Raw genomic sequence first — 10,690 nt, forward strand, 5'->3', positions numbered from 1 at the left:
TCAAAATAATCCGACATTCAATTAATTAAAGAATAATCCTACCTTTCTATATGATCTTCTCAAAATAGGCCAGTTTACCTAGAACCTGTTGTGTAGGTTAAATTCATTTTAAAAAATAAATACTAATTCAATAATTCACTCTCTCTCCTCACTATCCCTTTATCTCACCTCACCTCTCTTGCAAACACCCTCATACCACCGTGCCAAACACCTCCCTTTTTTCTTTCGTCTTCTCCACAATGTCATATATATGGGTGCTCTTATTATTTTATGATCATTCTTAGAAGCTCTAAGTATCGTTAGGACTTAATTTGATGAACTAAAACAAGGCATAACTCTACTACAGTTAGAAACCACATCTTAAATACAAGCACCGCATTACAAGCATTATTGCAAGAAAGAGGCCAGGACATGAAATACACTAATTACTGTTTGGCTAACAAACATGTTTGGGGAGCAATCTTCTTCCTTGAATGATGATGAAAGTCTATTGGAAGGAGATGAGCACACTTGCTCTTGTTGCCAACTTCAAAGAAATAATATAAATACTACAACTACAACAACAAAGCCTTAATCCCAAAATAATTTGGGGTCGGCCAGAAATGATGAATCGATGTAAAGAATGTAGAAGTCGTCAGCATAAATTCTCTCCCTCCATTTTTCTCTGTTTAAAGCCATATTTTTATCGCAAAAATGATATAAAGGTGCAAAGAAATAAATAATAATAATGTGAATGTTATGTTATTTCTTCCAGATCATCACGACATGCTTAAGCAAGTTGCCAAGTTGCCGTTTTACGGGGTTTATCAAGTGTTGAAGAGCTTTTAGCCTCCCTGGGAAAGGAAGAGAGTGGCATGTCAATTCAAGAAGAACTTGATTTTCTGAACAAAGAGCTTGGGACTAGTGCAGTTACACAGTGGTTCGTAGCCGAGTCTTATTCTGGAAATAAAGGTCGTAAGAAGTGTGAGGATCTCTTCAAGTCTTATATGAAGGTTTGTTAGCTTTACTATATATGCTCTTTATGATTTTATAATTCACTTTATTTTTGTACGAAAAATGAAGACTTCTAAAGATTTTGTCTATTGTTGTAGGAGGTTAAAGAGTACGGGGAACCTGACAGCTCTACTGTATATCATTTAACAAAGTATTGTGGCTATGAGCTTAAGGATTGCAAGGAAGAGAAACTATAATTTTTCTTCCATCGTTATGATATTTCTGCTTGATTCTTTTTTTTTTTTTTTTTTTTTTTTTTTTTTTTTTTTTTTTTGAAAAGATTTCTGCTTGATTCTTCTTGTAACTACTTCGTATTTAATACAGTAAGAGAAATAGTATCTATTTAACAACTAATAATCTATTTTTTTGCACTTTGATTTGGGTTTAAAAAAAATCCAAATCAATTTGCAAACGCGTCATTATTGTTAATAACAATAATAATAATAATAATAATAATAATAATAATAATAATAATAATAATAATAATAATAATAATAATAATAATAATATTATTATTATTATTATTATTATTATTATTATTATTATTATTATTATTATTATTATTATTATTATTATTATTATAGTAGTAGTAATTGTTTTTATTGTTATTGTTATTTTCTCATGCATAAATGATGTTTCGTATTACATATGTACTATCCATTTTTTTGTACCAAATTCCTTAAAAATTGTATAGTGATGGAGGGAGTATAACAATTACTGTACGTATTGAAGCTAATTAGTTTGGCATCTCTTATATTTTGTCTCTTTTGGTTTAAATATTACTTCAATTTATGGTTGTAAATTGTTTGGAATAAGACGAACAACATACTGATTCAATCATCGATCCATACATGTCGATTACATTCACATAATCTCATATTTGGGTCTGTGATTACTTGATATATGCAGTTAAGAAGTCATTTGAGAAGTACATGGTTCATAACTTTTCCTGTATCACTAATAAGTAATACCTACTACTGCAGTAGTTAGGAATTAGGATATTTATTCTTGATATTGCATTGATAAAAGATGATCAGAATATTGCATTGTTACCTTTAATATCATTAAGGAAACATTTTGTTCACAAACTGGGTATGTATTGAGTATAGTAGGAGTTTAGATAGAATCAATAATATATACTGCTTTCTGGGGCTTGCCCCTCTTCTTCACCAAAAAATATATATATATATATATATATGTATATATATATATACTGCTTCTTCTGGAGAATTTTTTGTGGGAAATTTCTGAGCAAAAAAATTTCACAGCACTAGACTAAGAAAGTAAGCATCCAATTAACCAAGGTATTGGTTGCAAGAGTATCTTAGCTCTCTACCTAGACTCCATTATAACTTTCAAAATTATAACTCCATTATAACTTTCATCTTTAACTATAGTAACCTTGAAAATTTAAGTTGTTGATACTCTGTCTTTAATTCTTGATTCCCATCTTTCATCCTCACCTTTTTTTATCCCTGGCGTAGCTTTTTAGAGCCAGATGCTACAGAAGCTTCAAAATTTTGTAGGCAAAGTTGGATGAATGGGATCCCAAATTTTCATTCATCCAAGATCTCAAAATGTTATATTACAATTCGAGTAAAACTTGCTGGATAATTTGGATAGCAATGTAAAGAATATAGAAGGCTTTAATGAGTCACAGAAAGTTCTTGTTTAAGTAGATTATTTCTATAATTTATATTCTTTTAACTTCCCCTTATTTTTTGTTCATTTTTGCTCCTCCCCTGTGTATTCTTCTTGGGTGTATGGGGGCATCATATTCTGTTATGCTATCTGGGTGTATATTACCAGGGGTATTGTTTGAGCATTCTGGTCTTTATTAACCAAAATTAGAAATTGACATATTAAGAGGATCAAACTTCTGTGATAGGATGACAAGAGGAATTTATGACTAGTATGATGTATCGGATTGGCAGTGTGCGAGGGAAAATGAGGAATTTATGATTTTTTTATTAATCAAATTGTTAATTGAAAAGTAAAGAGTAGCTGTTTCTCATGTTAATTTTGATTTTCAGGGAGATCGATTTTGTCAATGAGATTGTCTGCACACTTGTTGACAATGGTACAAAAGGTTCTGATTACACAGGTGGAGGAAGAGGAACCTCTCAGGTATGATTAGAGAACTGAAAAAAAAAAAAAAAGAAATTCTTCTACACATAAATATACAATCTGCTTTTATGCTGCTTACAAGTTGTGATGTGATTTCAGCTCCTCAATTCTCAATGGGATGTCTGTTTTGACCCTGTCAGAGAGAAGGTTTATATAGCAATGGCTGGCCAACATCAGATTTGGGAACACAATTTATCAGACGAGATCATCATGGCTTTTAGTGGTGATGGTTATGAAAGAAACTTGAATGGTTCGAGGTATCCTCTTGTGACCTAGTTTAGTTGTAGTTGAGCTAATAGTGCTGTTTGTCTTTTTTAATGTGATTTCACTGTACCCTCAGTTTTCCTATACTCGTATTGTTAGGGGAGTTAAATATCATGGCTTAAATTAGTTATATTTCAGTTACCAGCCTAAATCAAATTAACAGTTGTAAAATATTTTGTTATAACTGTTTCACTTAAGCATTTTGGTTGTTAGCTGAGTTCTTTAGCTTATCTTTCTCTTTTTTACCCTCTTTCAGCTGCTTCTCTTGCATATTGGGTGGTCGGATATACTGTTCTTCTTGAAGCTTTCTTTTCTGTAGCAGCACTCCATGTGTATTTAAGTATTATTCCTCTTTTACATCATTACTAGTCACTAGAAGGCAAAGTGATTCACATGGACTATATAATCTCCTCTCCATCTTTTTACCCTTGATAGTCGCGTATCTTCTTTACTAGTCTCCCAATTCTCAGTGTATCTTTTAATTTTAAGAGTGCAATGACAAGAGGATTTTTCTTACTTGTGTACCTTCATATTCATTTAGATCTAGATATTTGCCTTGTTCTGTATTCATGTTAATCTGTTATGATGTTTCTGAAGGCTTTTCCTTGTATTGTTTTCTTTCCTTGTAGACCGTTGTCCACATCATTTGCACAACCTTCAGGAATGTCGTTATCTCCAGGTATTACTACGAAATGTACATGTTGTTTATCATTCTCTAATAAAGGATGCTCTTGACTCGACATCCTAACAAATAAAAGAAAAAATTAGAAATAATAAGAATTTTTCTTCTTTTATTCAAAACGCCCCGTGCTTTTCAACCAATTGTGCGCTTCAATATAATTCCCAGGAGTAAGCGTTATAGCCTGTTTCCAATACTCGGCGGCTTGATCGAACCAAGCCTCTGCAATTTCAGAATCTCCCTATCGAATGGCTTGTTCTCCCCGGTCGAAATAGGAGGGTCAATTCCTTCCCTTAGAACCGTACGTGAGAGTTTCCCACCTCATACGGCTCCGCAGTCAATTCTTTTGGTGTCCTATTAAACCAAATGCGATTTCTTATAGATCTATATTCCACTATTCGGAGGAACCAAAGGAGGTTAATCACATGAGTTTCAAACTTTCATTTTGATTTAATTAAGAATTTAATTAAGAATCAATTTCAGTTTTATCTTTTCTCCCACCCGTAGAAGAAGAAAACACAGATATTTACTCCTATCCTTCGTATTTTCCGCAAGGTAACTATCTCGGTTTTATATCGAAATTTATATAGAATCTTTGAAAACAGCTTTCCTTCCTAAACATAAGTAAGTGATTGATGTTAGGATTAATTCCTACAATATACTTGATCTTCATATCAAATTAATCGGTAAAACATAATCGCGGAAGCGTACCTGATTCCATGTCAATTGATCGAACCCCTTCTTGATTATGCGTCTTCTAGTAGATACACACTCTAGGGTTTCTCTCTATTGATGGGATATAACTGAGAGTCTATTATATGTACTACTAGGGACCATAACCCTATATGTCTATTTATATATAGACCCCCTTTCCCTAATCCGCCCATCATGCATTAGAAAAGGTCCAACGGTCTCTACACATAAAGCTAAACCAATACTCTATAAAAGACGTAACAAGCCCAATAATAATAATTACTTAAATGGATCACTTGAATTTTTGGCTAAACTACATCACAACGTATAAATACAATCATCACCGTATAGTCCACATACATTATTATTGTATTTAGGTTCATAAATTTCTTACAATCTCCCACTTGGACCAAATACAATTACATGTTTGTGATTCTTGATGATTGCATTATATTTAAAACTTTATGAGCTCAGAATACTATCATTTCCAAACGTCTTTAAACAATTCGGTCCATCAATTATATTAACATAGAGTCAAAGCAATCTAAGCTACAATTAACGTAACTAGACCAATCAATGGCCACAATGTTAACACAATCAACGACATGAATCAAGCATAGGTGTGTAGCATGGAAATAACATAAATGTGATCCAAAATGTCTGGTCCACTTTAAACTTTAGCAAGATCACGATATGATCTAATAGAAGAGTAAACCAAACTGAATACTTTATTTCTGCAGAAATACTTAAAACCTCAATATTCAAAACGTGTTTATGTCATACAAGCAATAAGATAACAAACTCCCACTGAAACTATATATCCTTAGGTGGCATGACACCCATATGAGCAGTGTGCTCATGAAATACCACTACTAAAATTCGGGGATATTACGACTGTTTTCTTGCGACTGGCCAAAAAACGGTCGCAATAAATATTATTTGCGACCGTTTATTAGCCTGTCGTAATTTTAATTAATTGCGACCGTTTTTTATTAAATTGCGACCGTTGTAACGGTCGTTAATATTATTAGAATTTTTTTTTCAAAATAATTACGACCGTTCTAAACAGTCGTAGAGACGGTCGTAACATTTTAATTTTCTTTTTTTTTTTTTTTTTGTTTTGTTTCGCTGAATCCTAAACTAAAAGAGAGTCGGGCTTTCTTATTTTCTAAGGGGAAGTTTGAAGCAGAGAAGAAGGGGGAAGAGGGAGAACACGGTCGCTGCTCCGCCGTCGTTCTCACTGACCACCTTACTCCGGCCACCGACGCTACAGGTATGCCGTTCTATTTTTTTTTTGTTTTTGATTTTATTAGTTTAGTTAATTAGTTCGAAAACCCTAACTTTGGGTCTCAATTAGTTCGAAAACCGAACTGAAGCCGTCGTCGCTGCTCCGAAGGTGCTCCCACCGGTGACTTGACTCCGGTCGTCGACGCTACACAGGTATGTCATTTTAATTTTGTTTTTTTTTCTTTAGATTTTATTAGGGTCGTTATTTTGTGCGAAAACCCTAACTTAGGGTCGCAAATCAACACCACGCAGGCCCACCGTCGCCGGATTCCCCTCCTGCTCTTCCCTCCTTTGTTTTCCGACGGCGGTACTCAGGTAAGTCGATGTAAATTTTTTTTTTTTGAATTTCAGTTTAATTTGGGTACCCTAAGTCGTTATTTCCCTAATTGCTTGTACCCTAAGCTTGTGGATTCATTGACAAATTTCAACATTTCTCATGTTTCTGCTGGTTGGAATCACTCTGGGTTTGTTTCAGGTTTCTTTTTTTTTTTTTTTTTTTTTTTAAAGCTAATTTTCTTGTGTTTTATGTTAATTTAAATCCAAATTTGTTTGTTTGTAAATATCAAATGTATGTTTTGTATGATTGGAATTTGTAAATGTGTGTTATGTTAGTTGCAATTCAATTGATCAGGCATGCTTGTGTTAGTATTCAATCTGACTATCAGACGTTTACTAAAACAGAATGATGCCTCACAATTCTAACAAAACCTTTTCGAACTTCTAAGATGCTGGGAATTCTAAGATGCTGACTAGTGACAAGCATACTATTCTGAACTTCTAGCAAGCTGTATAGTTCTAGAAAATTTTGGTTCTGTTTTCTACTATTCTGGAAAAGCTGGAAAAAAAATGAGACTTGCAATCCTCCTGATTCTGATTGCTTTAATTTGTGATGTTGGGACAAGTACGTGGATATCACTATTGAAATATCCATACTTGGCATCTTTCTACATTTATGTGAATATGTGATAATCTACTGATGAGTAATTGTAGACTGTTGTGCATACCATATGGACTATCACAAGTATGTAGTGTAAATTTACGTTTTTTTTGTGCTCATAGGAATTGACTTGATAATATGTGTGTGTAATGTGATTTTAGTCTTTGTACTCATGTAATTTGATATGTATGTGTGAATTGTGTTGTAGTGGAAAACCCTAAAATTTGGGTAAAAAATTTCTCCTTCGCAGGCCTACCGTCGCCGGTGTCCTCTTCTGTCTTAGCCTCCTCCGTTAGCTGTCCACCGTACTCCAGGTAATTCATGCAATTTGGTTTTTTTTTTAATTTAGTTGATTTGGGCAAAAACCCTAAATTTGGGTCACAAATCAACTCCTTCGCAGGCCTATCGTCGCCGGTTTCCTCTTCTATCCTACCCTCCTCCGTTTTCCGTCCATTAAACTCAGGTAAGTGGCTGATTTTTTTTTTTTTTTTTTTTTTTTTTTTTTTTTTTTTTTTTTTTTTTTTTTTTTTTTTTTTTGAAATTTAGTTAATTTATGCCAAAACTCTGAATTTAGTGGATGGTTTTGTGTATTTTCACATGTAAAATTACATTGGCCATTTCAATTAGTTTTCAGCATTTAAATTAGTTTTCTCCATTTAAAATTGGTGGATGGTTTTGTACATTTTCAATTGTAAAACTCTAAAGTACCTTGGCCATTTAAATTAGTTTCCCGCATTTTCACATATAAATGTATGTAGTGGGTAAAAAATTTAAGTATATTTGGATGTATTTTGATTGGAATAGACATTTTGTTGGTATGAACTCATGTGTTAGCTAATTTATGTTTCCGTTTAAAAAAAGGATTCTTATAGAATTGTTTTAGCTTATCGAAATTATTTACATGATGATAATCCTTGATTAAAATGGAGAAATGTGAAGTGGGGACAAATGTATTATTAATTTCCATGGCTTTTTTTTTTTTTTTTTAATTATTATTAATTATTTTAAAAATATATGTGTTTATATGAGAGGTTTGTGATAATTTTGATGAGTAAAAAGTTGAAAGCTTGTGAAATCGACATATATATGGTTAAATCTCTTAATAAAGAATAATATTTATAACATCAACTTTCCCGTTCAAGTCATGATAAGGACCTTTGGATATCATTTCGATTCTAATTGTATCTTATGCCATTATGATAATGAATACAAGTTCGGTGTGTATGATTAATGTGATTTGTTTTTCATAGTGTTGTAGATTTTGTAACCATGAAAAGGAAAGAGCGTTGGTGGATGTATGATAGATACGATGGCCGTAATACCCGTAAACTTAGGCAAGAGTTTGTGGATGGTGTTGAACAATTCATACGGTTCTGTGAAGCTCATCTTGAGAGCCCGGGCGTAGATGAAGTAAGATGCCCTTGTCTGTTATGTAAGAATAGACGTCTTCATGATGCAAACACAGTAAAACTCCATTTGTTCAAAAAGGGGTTTATACCTGATTACTATGACGCTCTTGGGAGTAATCATGAACCATCAGGTGACGATAGTACTAGTGGTTCCGAGGAAGAGCCAAATGCTCAAGCAAAAGCATTTCAAGAGCTTTTAATGGCTGCCGAGCAACCACTGTACGAAGGTAGCTCCATGTCTGTGCTAGAAATGGCATCTCGAATTGTATCTTTGAAATCGGAATACAATTTGCCCCATAGGTGTGTTGATGGGTTTGCATCATTACTAAATGAAGCAATTCCCGACAATAATAAGATGGGAAAAACATTCTACGATACAAAGAAGATTCTTAATGGACTTGAGCTTCCGCATGAGAAGATTCACGCATGCCCAAAGGGTTGTATGTTATTTTGGAAAGCTGATGCTGAGTTGGATAAGTGCAGAGTGTTCGATAGGGACAGATACAAGAGGACTTCAAAGGGGTCATTGGTTCCCATAAAAGAACTCATCTATTTTCCTATCACTCCAAGGCTACAACGGTTGTTTGCAACAAAGAACGTTGCGGAGGAAATGACCTGGCATTCCAAAAATCCTAGAGTCCAAGGCACAATGGCACATCCTAGTGATAGTGAAGCTTGGAAGCACTTGGATAGATCCTTCCCCGATTTTGCATCTGAACCTAGAAATGTGAGACTTGGTATGTGTACTGATGGGTTTGCTCCTAATGGCAAGTTTGGGGGTCAGTACTCATGTTGGCCCGTCATTCTGACCCCTTATAACTTGCCTCCATCGATGTGCATGAAAAAACCATTTATGTTCCTTTCTTTGCTCGTTCCTGGTCCTAAAAATCCGAAGGGGAACTTGGATGTGTATATGCAACCGTTATTTGAAGAATTGAAACAACTGTGGGACGTTGGTGCAACAACTTATGACATTTCACAAAGGAGAAACTTCAATTTGCGTGCAGCAATCTTGTGGACTATAAGTGATTTCCCAGCCTATGGTATGCTTTCTGGATGGGCAACAGCCGGTAAAAAAGCTTGTCCATATTGCTTGGACAAATCAAAAGCTTTTTGGCTTGAACATGGTGGTAAAATGTCATGGTTTGATTGTCACCGCCAATTTCTTCCTCCCGAACATCCTTTCCGAAACAACAAAGTTGCTTTTTGTAAGAATAAGGTTGAAAAGGGGACACCGCCACACATAATGTCCGGCGACGAGCTATGGCAACAAGTTCAACACTTGGCTAAGGCAACAGATGGACCTGAAGCACTCGCAAGCTTGAAAAAGAAGAAACTAGGGTGGTTTAAACAAAGTATTCTTTGGGAGCTACCGTACTGGAAGACTCTTCTCCTCCGCCACAACCTCGATGTCATGCATATTGAAAAGAATTTCTTTGACCAGCTAATTCACACAGTGATGGATGTGAATAAACATACTTCAGACACAGTTGCAGCTAGATATGACATTGCCAAATATTGCAAACGACCACAACTACATGTGACGGAGGATGCGAGAGGGAAAGACACTTTGCCGAAAGCCCCATTCTCACTAGACAAGGCTCAAAAGAAAGTGTTATGCGAGTGGGTAAAGAACCTGAAATTTCCCGATGGTTATGCTTCTAATTTGAGTAGATGTGTAGATTTACAATCATGTAAGCTTCATGGTTTAAAGAGCCACGATTGTCATGTCTTCATGGAGAGGTTGTTGCCAGTTGCTTTTAAGGAATTGCTCCCGGTCCATGTTTGGAAAGCTATTACTGAGATTAGTCTTTTCTTCCGTGACCTTTGTTGTTCCACCATCAAATTGAGTGATATGGAAAGATTGGAACAGAACATTGCAGAAATTCTTTGTAAGTTGGAGAAGATATTTCCACCGGCGTTCTTCAACTCTATGGAACACTTACCAGTTCACCTGCCTTATGAAGCTAGGTTATGTGGTCCTGTCCAATATCGTTGGATGTATCCATTTGAAAGGTTTTAACTCCTACAAACTCATGGTTTCCATTTTTTTATACACCTATAGTAGTTTGCATAACATATAACTTAATCAATTTTATAAATTTTAGGTTCCTTAATCATTTGAAACGTAAAATTGGCAATAAGGCTCGTGTTGAAGGTTCAATCTGTAATGCATATCTAACGGAAGAGATAGGGTACTTTTGCTCTAACTACTTCCAACAAGGAGTGGATACTAAAACACGTGACTTAGGTCGTAATGTTCATGATGAAGTTGAAAGCACTTTGGATGATAGTGTTCCG

General features: G+C 34.7%; 2 long non-coding RNA genes across 2 annotated transcripts; both read left to right on the forward strand.

Annotated features, from left to right (window-relative positions):
* The first annotated feature begins 788 nt into the window (after positions 1-788).
* On the forward strand, positions 789-1,225 carry LOC145590991 (uncharacterized). Its single transcript, XR_014102222.1, has 2 exons — positions 789-992; positions 1,092-1,225. It is a non-coding gene; the product is annotated as an uncharacterized LOC145590991 (long non-coding RNA).
* A 4,711-nt stretch (positions 1,226-5,936) lies between these two features.
* LOC145590992 (uncharacterized) lies at positions 5,937-8,299 on the forward strand. The gene is made up of 5 exons (XR_014102223.1): positions 5,937-6,196; positions 6,296-6,358; positions 7,231-7,294; positions 7,381-7,443; positions 8,231-8,299. It is a non-coding gene; the product is annotated as an uncharacterized LOC145590992 (long non-coding RNA).
* Positions 8,300-10,690: the final 2,391 nt, after the last annotated feature.

The sequence above is a fragment of the Chenopodium album genome, chromosome 18, assembly GCF_948465745.1.
Source record: "Chenopodium album chromosome 18, dcCheAlbu1.1, whole genome shotgun sequence".
Taxonomy (NCBI): Eukaryota; Viridiplantae; Streptophyta; class Magnoliopsida; order Caryophyllales; family Amaranthaceae; genus Chenopodium; species Chenopodium album.